Consider the following 13319-nt stretch of genomic DNA (forward strand, 5'->3'; position numbering starts at 1 on the left):
ATTAACATAAAACAAGTATTTCAGTTGTTATAATTTGTGGTAATACAGTATATACTGTATGTATTAGAGCATTTTCAGTGTGTGTGCCTCTTATTATATACTAAGTAATACTTTATGCGAGCAAATTCATGATGTGATCAAAGCAGACACTGGCCCCAAGGACTCAGGCTACTGCAACCCTGAAAACCAGCCAGGGTGAGAGGTCAGAGGACTGGAAGCAAAGATCCAAGTCCCATCCCATTGTGTGACACGCCCCCTTCACCCGTTCGCCCCCAGAGGCTTAGTGTCAGTGTTAACACTTCAAACACTCAATATCTCCACAAAACACAAAGGACACACAACTGCTTGCCATTGTCATCGTTTCTTCTAGAATAAGAGATATGGATCCCTCCCAAAGGTCAGAGTCTGTTGAAGTTTCCATGATTAAGTCATGCTTTGTTGTTTGACTTTTCCCGGTTGAAATCTTTACTTTTGGGAGAAAATTATGTCGTTGGCTCAACCTTGTAGAATAAAGTTAAATCAATCTAAAGCTCTATATGGTAAATGTTAGTGCCTAATGATAACTGCATTTTAAGAATATACCATATTTTGGGGAGATGACTTCAAATGTCAAGCTATGATTTTGTTAAATCCTGGATTTTATCCCAGAGTTGAAAGACCATACTGTGATACCTATACTGGGCACCAATATGTCCATCAATTAAATAGAAACACTGAAATATGTCTGTTTCACTTTCCCAAGTAAAATAATCACACGTGTTGTTTTCTTGTCTGCAGTGTGACTTAACACACCTATGGCATCATGTGCGACATCACAGCCACTGCTGGAGGCTAATCTCCAACCACTGGGATCTGATTTCCAGCAGTATTGACAGTTCAAGAATCAATCTGTGCCAGCTTCCTCTACTGAACCTGATGCCGCTCTCATACTACGCCTGTGACTCTGAGCTGTACGACTCAGTTTCCCTGTGCTGTGTGCCTGCTTCTGAGAGGGTGAGAAAACTCCTTATTTTATGAGTCACTGATTACGGTCTGCACTTTGATGTCGGCTCTGTTACTAATCTTTCCTCACACAAAACTACAAGGCCACCCTTATTTTCACTGCAGTTTTACATCTCCTCCCTCCCTCTTTTTTTATTTTTTTTATTTTTTACAACTAACAACAACTACGAGTTGTTAATAAATATATAATTGCATGGTCAAAGAGTGTGTTTTCACGCAACATGAAACCTCCCAGTTTCTGCACCATGTAGAACACGCTGCAGGCACTCTCTTGAGGGAAGGTCTCATTTTCAGCCTCCTGCCGTGCAATATTCAGTCTAGTCTGAAATCATTTGGGACTCATTTTAGGGTTTAGGACTTATCAAATATGCTGACAATAATGGATAGCAGAGCTACAAATGAAACACAGCTTTTCACGTGGAGGGTTTTAGTGGCAGGCAACATTCAGGGTGCAGAGGTCCTGAATCCAAGCTCAGGGTGTCACATAACACCACAAAGCTGGTTTATGGCACAGATTGCACCCAGCGCTCACAAATAGTACACTGAGATGCAATATAATTCCAAATATCATTCAGTAAGTTGCTTTTGAGTTAAGACAGAAATGTAGTGTCATGTGTTAGTGTATAAGATATTAATATCTTTGTGTGGAGAATGACAATTTTGTTATTTGCTTTTACGTCTATATAGTTCATCACCTTAAAGTTGAAAATAATAAATAATTCTGATGAGTTGGGTGGTTGATATCAAATCGTATGTATTATTTTTCCATTCGTATAATCAGTCTGAATGCATCTCAAGTTGAGCTAATCCTGAAAAGAAAAAAATATATCAAGGACAAGGATGCACCTTCAACTGCATACTGTAGAAACGAAGAGCAGAATAATGTTACTATGGAAGGCTTTGGTGAAAGGATTCAAGGACTTAACAATTCCACATCCTCTCAGCCTGTCCTTCATCTCTAATAATCAAGCTTGGCCACAGAATATTCCTCTGGATGGGAAGAAAAAGCATGTCGCCTGTTCTCCTCTCACTCATCTTAAAGACTGCCAGTCTGGGGTCTTCCTCTTGAAGTCTTCTGTCACTTTTATGACTTCAAATGCTAGGCAAAGCCTTTTTTAACAGACTGTCATGTCTTTAAAGGCAGATATCTTTTCTGTGCTACATTAGCATGAGATAAAGGGTAGCCCATCTATTGCAACGGAAACCCGGAGAAGCCTAGACCACAGACGCTGTGAACTCGTTTGTTGCTTGTGCACAAAAGGTTACCAATGCAGGCTAACCAGTTGTGGTAGTGGAGGATATGGGACAACAAATCATGCACCTTGTAAGGAAACAGATGTTTAATCTAAAGACAATTCAACTGTGACAGAATTATATTAGAGCAAACAATGGCTTATATAAAATGGAAAATACCAATTTACTAGAACATAAAGGTGTAAATGGTTACAAAATAAGGATATGTTTTAAGTCCAACCAATTGTCAAAATTATATTTGAGGAGTATTACTATTTTCAGGACACAAAAAACTTTCACGAAAAGCAGACTATTTAATTTATACATGTACAGTGTTACCTAATGCGATGGTTCCTTCACAATTCCACATGGCGAGAGAAACCATTGAGTGTTTGCAGTCTTTCTCTGTTCTCTGTAGTTAGGTGTTAGCATAGGGAGGTGCTTGCAAGCATTTTGTGGCAGGCTGCTCCAGAGAGCAGGAGGCAGGCTCTCTCCCTCCCTTGCAGTGCAGGAGGCCACCTAGCCACACACAATTACACCCAGAGCAAGGCAGCAGCCTAACCCGTACTCTGTCATGGGCCAGGCCTCAGTTAGATCTCAGCATGCATGCTCAATGATCTGTTATTAATTAATCAATCAAAACTAACCAAGGTAAACCTTGCTTTTTAAACAGGTCAGAACACACACTGTTCCACATTGGGGGTTTGCACTCATAAAATACTGCACTATGCACACATAGGATCCTTTTCTGAAGATACGTGTGGATTCAAACAAGGCTTCTGATACTATGAAAATATGGCTGCTGTGCTGATACTTGTAATATAAGTGTATTATTATTTCAACACACAACAACACCACACACACACACACACAACACAACACACACACACACACACACACACACACACACACACACACACACACACACACACACACACACCACACAACACAACCACACACACACACACACAACACATACACCACACACCACAAGAGCTATGTGAATAACAAAGGGTCAGGTGCAAAATTGGATAGATTACAATGTGAATATGGCCAATATCACCAAACGAAAATATATGTATGAATTTAAATATTATGAATGAGTGTTGACAATTAACATGTTGGGTTAAGACATATAAGAAGTTACGGCTTACCTATAAACTGTCAAGCATACCTTTAATAACTTTATTTAAATTATAAATTGCACATTACATTATTTGTATAACACTTTTTGGAATGTAGTAGGCTACTCTGGTTAGTGTCAAGTTATGTAGCAATCCACTGTAGCCTTCGTCAAATGTGCAATATAAAACAAGAAAATACGTAATATTAGGCTACTTACGTTGTTGCTTGCGAGGCTGCAGAACTATCCTCCGTGAATGTTTTTTTGAAACTACAATAATATTATTTAGGCCTTCAAAAGTAAATCCACTGAACATAAAAAACATAAACCTGAACCATAATATCCCAGTAGTCTTACTGAGTAGGCAATGATGTTTCAGTTTTTCGACTATAAATCAATTTGCAGATCATTAAAGTCATTATTGACAACACGGAAAAATGTCCAAAATCATCAGCGCCGAACAGTAGGAAATCATGTTGATGGACCTGACTGTACAGTTATGTCCACTGAGCGGCGCCGTAGTCCGCATTTTTAAGTTAGACATGCGCGTGAAGGAGAGTTGGAAGCTTGAATCCTTCCTTTAGCAAATGCACGGTGTCATGTATGTGTTGAACAGTTGAACAATGATCGGGAGAGTGAACAACAGTTATTTAAAATGAAACTACAGGTAGGTGAAACCCACATACCATGCTTATGTCGAGTATACAAATTAAGCATTGCATACAAGACTTTATAAACAAGAAATGCATGATTCATCAGGGCACTGTAAAACATTTTTTAACATGGTGTCAGGGTGGAGATAACTCTGTGTATGAGTTGTTAGCGATTCATACACCTACCTACCTCCGACACAGTCACACAGTAAGTCAATGCACCAATACACACAACACATTACAATCTATTATTTCAAATAGTGGGTCATTCATTTTTCCTACTGTCTGTTCTGGGGTGGCCTTAACACGGTCCAGGTTCGGCCTTGTTTGTGAATTATAAGCGCGTGCGCATGGAAGCACATACAATGCAGGAATATGGCACTATAATGTAGGCATATAAGACACACTGTAATGTGAACCTTGATTAGAATTGCTATTATTATAGTGTACTTTACAGCTTTTATAGCCTAGTTTATAAAGTATATTCAGCATCATCAATGTAGTCACAGATGTATTGTAAGATATAATGTGTTGATAGACCCTCACAGCACAATATGATATGGTGTTCAACAAAGCAAATGTCTCCTCACTTCTGTCTATATTTCTATAATGTTTTTCCCTCTCTCTCTCACACACATAGCCTTCACTCTTTAGTAATGTTCATTACCTGCAAATCAGTTACACAAGTTTGAAACATGCGACAAGTCGGGAAACAGTAACACTCCTTTCTACAAAGTACATAGCTTGTGAAGGATTAGCATTGGACCACATAGTCGTCCCCAGCCATATTATAGAAAAATGGTCAAGATTTCACACTCTGAATAAGTTCCCAGACTGAAACTCCTTTGCGCTTGCAGTACTTCACCCAGTATACCAATAAGATAGCCCCCTATCAAGGTTTGATAGCTGAAAGAAAGCAAAGCAGGTTTAAAGCCCAAGCCTGTCGGGATGTATCCCGGGATGGGACCCTAACAGATGGGAAGTACTGTAAGAGACGAGTCCAAGGTCAATCTGAGATTCAGTGATAAAGCTGTGGGCACCGCTCTTAGCAGTGTTTTTAAAGTTGACTTAACAAAGCAGATTGTATGGTCAGACAAAACTCTTAAGACCATATTGCAGCATTTTTTCATGTTCCTTTGTCTAGTTTGCTACAGGCTGTATTGCTGCCTGACACCAAACGGTAAAAAAAAAATGGTGATCATTATGTTTGTCTGGGAATGGGCAGGGCGGGGGTGCTGATATCTAATGGACAGTTTTTCATTTGTCCATTTTTATAGCTAACCTTGATTTGAATGTTTCACAGCTGATCCGTTCAACAGCGGGCGATGTGGAGGTTAAAGCTGTCTGAACATGTGCAGCCATACTGCAGGTAATTCATTGGTCAAGTCAATAAATTAACTTTATCTTTACATCTATGAGTGTACTTAACTGTGGAGTAGCTGTTGTTTGTGCTATTAGACCATACATAGAGTGCATATTTGGCCATTAGTTAACACTTCATAGAGTCTGTTTTGATAGGGTGTTGTTAAGACTTGTGGGACTCCTCTTGGTCCAGTCGCAGTACTTTTTTCCTGGATGCTGTAAAAACACTTGCTGTGGTTTGGTAAATTAACAGAGAGCCCCCTAATGGAGTAATTACACAGAGCCAAACATCTATTTTTCACCTGTGCTCTGCCATTACTCTCCGTCCCCCATCCACTCCATTGGAAGTCACTTACTCTCCTTACAGTGAGTTATCATTGACTGCCATTTAGGCGTTCTGGAGCAATTTGTCTTACTGAGGCTGGGGCCGGCCTCATTGCAGTGAACAATCATTCTCCACCAATATATAAAACATTCATGGGAAAAAAGGAGAAAAAATACAGCACAAACAGATAGTGGAGAGTGGCTAATAGATACTAGGAAAGAGACAGACAAGAAAAATAATGTAGTAGATTAAAGGGAGAGGTAAATGCCGGTACCTTGGCGGTACAAATGTATAGAGACTCTGCCATAGGAAAAATCTGCCTTCCGGAACTCCAGCCCTATCCGTGAAATGTGGGGGCTACGGTTGTTGAATTTAATATAAATAAAAACTTGATACTACATAGCTACTTTTCTAATCATAAATCACATATCAGAATATATTTTAAAAATATATACACTAATTTACTCTGATTTTAATATAGMTGTACTTTCTTTTGAGATAGTCACTGAACATTTTTCATGAGACTGTAGTGAGGTTTTTGATAAGATAAAGACAAGGTTTCAGTAATCCAGACTTCTTATATAATGGATGTACTATTCTAGCCTCTGACAGATGTAGTGTCTGTTTGCGTTTCTTCTTGACACTTATTTTATCGAGTAAAGATATTGATTGGCTCAAGGGTCCACTCCTCTAGTTTCCCAGGTCTAGATCAGTTGTTGACTTAAAGGTAAGGAGGGGAAGTTGTGGACACCATGGTCCTGAGAGCACTGGAGGGGTGCTCATGTTGAATCAACCAGAAAAGACCTGTGTCAACCGTGTTCTACAGTAGTAGTCACAATAGTACAAGCGCTATTATGATATGGGTAGGAATAGGCTATTTCTCACATACTGTATGAATGGATATTGGCTTACTTTTAAAACACASACCATTAAGTTAAATGCTGTTGATAGCTTTTCTTTGTAAATACCTCTGTTAGTTTAGCTAAGTAATGAAGCATTATTGCTAAAATTATAGACACACATTGTGCTTTTTGTGGATTGTAAAACATACTGTATAACTTCTTGAATATCTTAATTGTTTTTGCAAGTGTGTATTGTGGTTATTCAAMCAGCATACTGTACTATTGACTGTCTTTGTTGTGGAGGGGAGTCTCAAATTCAATCCAGACCATCAATTTTACCTTGGACCGGAACGGTATTTATTATCTGCCTGAGAAATCAATCAACTTAAGACTTCCCATCATGTTACTTAGCTTCTTGCCACATACGTTGAACTAACTATAGCTAACAATCAGACTCAACATTCAACACAATATGTTCTGTGAACGTCTCCGGAAAGTTATAGCCTAAACGTTTGACATGATAGGCAAGAGAAGTCACAGCTTTATGCATAGCCTGTCTGACATGTGTATCCCATTCAACCTGGCTGCATTCCCCTGAAGGGTTAGTAGTGTGCTTAACTCAGTGTTTTGTTACATTACTCACTCTCACTGCTTAACACAATGACAAATAACCATTCTTTTTTTCTTGCAGTGATAATCCGGACAATTTAAACATTTCTTACAAGCAGAAGTGAAACCATTAATCCTGTGAGATTCTTCCGATAAGTGGTGACTGTGAAGTAATGGCCATGTCGCCTAGAAAAATAAAAATATGTGGACAATTAAAACAAGATGGACATTATCTGGCAAGTCCGTACTCCCCTTTTCTTTAGCAGTATTGTAATTGATCCGTCCCTTTGTTACTAAACTGAATATTGAGTCCTGGCTTTTTGTTCATTATCTGTGGATTTTAACATGGTGCATATTTGTCAAGTTTGAAAATCATGTAAAAAAGGAAACCAGTGATTATTTTCTTCACATATACAAATGCTGTTCTGAAGAAAAGTCAATTCTCATGACACCTGCTAAAGTTTKTGGCTATAATGTGTTGACCTTTCCAGGCATCCTGTTGTTGAGTTATTTGAAAGTACTTTGACAAGCTGCTGTATATGACAGGAGTATATTGTATCTGGAATTAAGTCCATTCACATTTGATTGTCCTTAAAAACTCTGTCAAACTTTTGCTCTGGGAGTTTGCTTTGCCCTAGAAAAGCAATGTGACGTGTTTGGGCCGGGGGGTAATAATCTGGTTCCCTGACCGTAGTGAACACCCTAATTTCTGTGGCTTGGCAAAGAGATTAGTGTGTTGAATTATGGTAATTAGAGATTGAATTATAAAAGTTTGTCATTTTCACTCTCAATTGTGTGAGCAAAAAGTGTATGGAATCATATATAAACTTTTAAGTTGATATTTTTAATTGCAAAGCACATTATATTAATTTCCTCCTACATATAACAAAAGGTGAAGTGGCATCACAATTCTAGTTGAAATATGTAGTCCTTCAAAACATTTGATATTATTTCACTCTGCTATGTTGACTTTAACATTATATGTGCCTCTGTTACTAACTGTAATCAGTTGTTGATATTGCTGTCCCTGAGTGTTTCATGTCATTGACAGTCAGATAATTAGGTATCATCAATGCTTCAATAACAATATAAAAAGCCATTATAATGGATGGTTTTAATTAATGCCATATTTGATTATTAGCTCATTTAAATGTTTATATTATGGCACATATGCTAATGTATGATAGAAAGAGCAGAAATTAATTGTATTACCCTTGGTGCATAGCTGTTTTTAATTGTATGATTCCTTAACTGTGTATGACAGGAATGGGGTTATTTTTGTGATTTATCCATCTGAGATAATGTTAGCAAGACTTTGATATTGCATTAAGATTGGGGAGAAGGTCATAAATGAAGATGCCAAAACCAGCACCAGGACAACTTGCCCATCTGAAAGGACATGTATTTTCACATGGAGGTCTTGGGAATGAAAGAACAGTGGGAGGTTTCATTTAGAGATGGTCAATACAACAACATTCAGATGGGCCATCCTCTAATCTCATAAGAATATTCTCTCCAAAGAACCTCAAACTATCCAATTTAGATGAAATCCACATGTAGTTCATATTGACCATTCCATATTGAACCTGGAACGTTGTATTCTACATGCCAAATAGAGAACATTTTGGCAGAATCCCAGTGCCTGGCATGTGATATTCTGCATTATTTTGGCCGTAATTCTGTTTAGATCAAAGGGATTCAAGGGGCCTAAGTTTCAAATCCCCCAAAGCCCATTTTGGCTACTCTTTATTTAGCTCATTGGCATTCTGACACCATGCTTCTGAGACTTTGAACCCTCAAAGTTTGGAAAAGCTGAATCGCTTCTTTAAACACATCAGTGGGCCAGATTAAAGAATATTACTAAGCATCTTAAGGTTTTAGTGCAGTGTGGCGGCATGGTTTGGGCTTCTGGGGCCATTTACCGCCATATACTGTATTAACAATGGCTGAGAAAACAGGCCGAGGGGGGTGGAGAAAAGTTCCCTCATGCTAAATTGAGTTTGGGTCACATTAAGTAGAGTAGAAAGATACTGAAGAGCTGGAGTAAAGGTCAAAAAGAGTCAGTTGGATACATCAGTGTTGTTTCAATATTTTAGCTTATTTGTTCATTTTAAGTTTAAAATAAGTTAATTTATAGGTTTTAAACATGTACTGGCTTATACCGGCTTATACGTTACAATAACACTACTTTGTATCTGAAACAGAGGCAGAAATCCAATCAAATGGTAATGAAATTGATTTTTAATTGGCCACCTCCCTCTGTCAGGTACAGTATATCTCCAAATAAGTCAACACATTCACACGTCTTAACAATTTGCCACATGTGAGTACCAGCTGCTTTAAACTTAGGTATTGTACCTTTCCACCCAGAATTAAGTAAAAGCTATTAATTTACCTAAACAGATAGATCAACCTGTAGAAGTGTATGTGAAACAAAAGTAGTTTCTAATAAGTGTGATTTTGGTCATGTGCAAAGATTCCTCATCACAGACTCTTACACCCCCTCAATCTCATCTCAATCGCCCTCATGATTAAGATTTGGCACCTTGGACCACATTGTCTTCATTTTGGAAATATTTCAGCTGCATTTCTGCCACTCTGAAGGGAGATGAAGATAAAGGAGAAGAACGGTAAAAACACACCCTGTTGTGTGAATCCTAGAGAAGGCCTTGAACCCTGCCATTCATCCCTTTCACTTCATCAGCTGAGTCTAATTGCCAGAGAGGACAGGAGACCCCAGGCCCTATTGTTCCTCCTCCTCTTTGGAGCCTGAAAAGTGAAAGGGCCGCTTTTGATCTTTTTTCAGATTTTTTTCTCTTTTCTGTCATCCCCTGCTATCCTTTCCCTCAGAGTGACACACTCCTTTCAAACTGTGCCCCCTTCTCCATCCACGCAAAATAATTATCATGCTCCGCTTCATCAAATAATGGTGGCGATAGGAGGTCACGGCGGGGAGGGCCAGAGGTCTAGAGGAGTGGCACTAGGACGTGGTAGAGCTCCCAGCTCATCTTAGAGGCATGCTCCTTAGCTCGGGGTACCTTTTATGTACCTTGACCCCGCTTTTCCTTTGCCTGTCCTAATGAGACCCTCTCACGCGGCCAAAGCAATACTGGTCCTGTGCTGGCCGGGTTGGAAGGCCAAAGTACAATGAGACACAGAGCTATGCTGAGACAAGGGCGCATCTGTGCTGTCTTATTAAGCCTTGGAAAGGAGCTCATGCTTTTCAACGTTCCATAGGCGCTATGGCCAGATCTATTGACACCTACTTGTCCTTTGCGGTCAACACCTTTCAGAGGAGCAGCCTACACTCACAAGTTCTTATTAGGAGTAATTTTGGGAAGCTTATTTGGAGAGGCAACTGCTTAACTTGGTTTAGGTGTCCATGTGAGAAATGGCATAAGCAGTTGGGAATTCAGAATAATGATGAAGAAAAATTCCTTGAGACTAAGAAGATTACAAAGGATGTCTAAGACCATTCCAGTCAGAAGAAAACTGCCCTTCAATTTGGAATATACCCCAAGGATGCCCTCTCTGTGTGGGTACTTACACACAAGCGTCAATCACTTTTTGAGACTCATTACTCCCTTGTTGAGATATAGAGAGCCTGGGTATTGTTCATCAATATTTAGAACTCGTAGTTCTACAAACAGGATTAACTTGTGTTGAATCGTTGTGGAGAGAATGCAGAAATCAGCTAATTGTGATGTAGTGAATTATGTTATATATCCTGAAATTTTGAATAGCAGATTGTGTTGCAGTTTTTTACAATGATCACAATCTAAATATCTATATATCTGTTATTTATGTAAGTCATACTCAATGATAAATACACGGACATGGCCTAGTCCACTACCTTACTAACAAAATGGACAACGGGGGAATAGTTTAAATAGACAGAACAAAAAATGACAAACAAACAAACGCAAGTAGGCAAACAAAAACCTTTAAGCAATCATGTAAAGCACGTGTAACATCTGAGCAGAGAGAGAGAACAAAGCGGAGCTCCTGTCAGAGCATCGATCTGCTCCTGAAGCTACACAGATCCACAGAGCTCTGATTGCTCCCTGCCTCTCTCCCCAGCGCCTGCCTCCAACTCTTCTCTCTCTGGCTCCTCTCGGAGAATGTGCTTATTGATCTAGCCCTCTTCTGTGCAGTTAACTCACTGATATATACTGACCGAGGGCTTCCTTGGGCCTGAAAGTGTTTGGAATGCTGGTGAGAAAACAATAAATTAAAAAAGAAAGGATAAGAACGCTAGTCAAAAGACTCAGCCTGTAACACAGATGTTCCCTTTGTGCCTAGTGAGAGACAGTTGGACAGTTACAAGTGGAGAATAATATCATTCAGAATATGTAACAAAGTAGCTCTGGCTAGTAGCTGGTGGTGTTGTTATTTCAATATCAGTATTGCCAACATTAACTAAAGGTCTCCTTCTAGTTTTCCTTTTCAAGTATCAAGTGTTCTTCAACGTTTGTCAGCACATTTATGGTAGAATCAATGTGTCTGCAATTACTGTGTGGGGATCTGGTTGTGTTTGCTTGTCTTTGTGACGTGTGTGTAGTCAGGTCCATAGTGGGTGGTTATGTGTCGATCTTTGTGTATTTTAGCAAGTGTTTTCTGTTGTCATGTTTGTAGCGTTCCATGTGGGAGGGTCTGCTGAGAAGCAAGCCATCTGTAGTGTTCTGCCGAGCGACATGTTGTAAAGCGAGATTTGAGAGTGTGGGGAGACTTGACTTGTCAAATCTTGGCACATAATGAGACAGAAGGGAGTGAAGACAGGAAAGTGTCCAGAGATAAACAATTAGATGAGTCTCAGCGGTAAAGGGCATGGGCAATGGGAGGACGCTCCCAAAAACCAAATCAATATGGCTTCCAGTAAGGACACACTGGGGTAAAGGGATGAAGGGGTTAACACTTATTTCTCAGATCAGGACATAGAAGAACAGAGTCGTGGCTTGCTCAAAATCAATAGGCCTACTGTTGTGAACATGGATTGAAGAAAGCGGTCTGTCATTGTAAACACATTTCAATACTGTATTTGATACACAACACAGTCAAAGTATTACATTGTAGATGTAATAAGAGACAAAGACATGAAACGAATACCAACAGAAAGTGGGGGTATACAGTATATCAGCAGGGATAATGAACTGAATTAGGCCAACCTGTCTCACAGCAACAGCCAATTTTGAAATGAATTGAAAAGATCTTTAAGGAGGCGGCATTTGGGAATCATGGATTCACACACCCGATACAAACATAATGGAGCATGATCCACAGACAGCGTGGGCTGTCCCAGAGCGTCCCATCCCCTCTCAGGCCCTGCCCACACTCGCAGGTCTCATCTCACATCTCACCACTGTTCCCAGCAGGCCTCACAGGGGTAGTGCTGCCAGGGCAGGAAGGTCAGACTGGAGGTGGGGCGTCTCACTATGTGCTTGTACTGGCATTAAAGAAGACAACAAAAAGAGAGGGTGAGGGGGGGGGGGGACAAGTTGTGTGTGACTGCTGCTGCTGGGCTGGGCTGGTCTCCTCTGAGACTTGGAGGCGCTGACCAGAAAGGTGTGAGTCTGAGCCGTGGCCTGCCCGTCTCCACGGAGACAGGGACATGGCCTCCCCGTGGGCTTGTCTCCGTTGTGGCCCGGAGCAGGCGGGAGCGTTTGGGATGCTGCCTGGCCATCGCCTGGGCTCCAGAGGGACCTGGAGCCACAGCTCCAATGACCTTCAACAACCTGTCAGCCTGTCATCTTGGCCTGGGGAATTAGGAGAAATAAAATATATATTCAACTGGGGAAGTCTATAGAAACACCATTGACCGTACCAGTGTATATTTGTTTGGAGAACAAAAGGGATTCTATATTGTGGTAGAGAAGGCGCTATGAGATCAGACGGTAAATAGGCTCATTTGATATACTCAAACGTCCCTTTTTTATATTACCCAATCCTGATGAGGAAAGGTTTTAAATGCTGGACTAAGGCGATCTACTTTTGGATTTGATTGGTCTCTCAAAAATGTAACAGCTGGCAGAAGAGGAAAAATAAATAAAAAAGTAAATTAACATAATTAGGCAGCAGTACTATCATCCCAATTCTTATACTCTACACTCAGTCTTTATTTCTAAGAGCAGAACAATGGAGTGAAATTACTGTTTGGACAGGCCCCCAAGCAG

General features: G+C 40.0%; 1 long non-coding RNA gene across 1 annotated transcript; it reads left to right on the forward strand.

The window, feature by feature from the left end:
• Positions 1 to 314: 314 nt before the first annotated feature.
• Positions 315 to 8354, forward strand: LOC111961168 (uncharacterized). Its single transcript, XR_002876963.1, has 4 exons — positions 315 to 397; positions 778 to 993; positions 5315 to 5380; positions 7232 to 8354. It is a non-coding gene; the product is annotated as an uncharacterized lncRNA (long non-coding RNA).
• Positions 8355 to 13319: the final 4965 nt, after the last annotated feature.

Source organism: Salvelinus sp. IW2-2015, linkage group LG4q.1:29, assembly GCF_002910315.2.
Source record: "Salvelinus sp. IW2-2015 linkage group LG4q.1:29, ASM291031v2, whole genome shotgun sequence".
Classification (NCBI taxonomy): Eukaryota; Metazoa; Chordata; class Actinopteri; order Salmoniformes; family Salmonidae; genus Salvelinus; species Salvelinus sp. IW2-2015.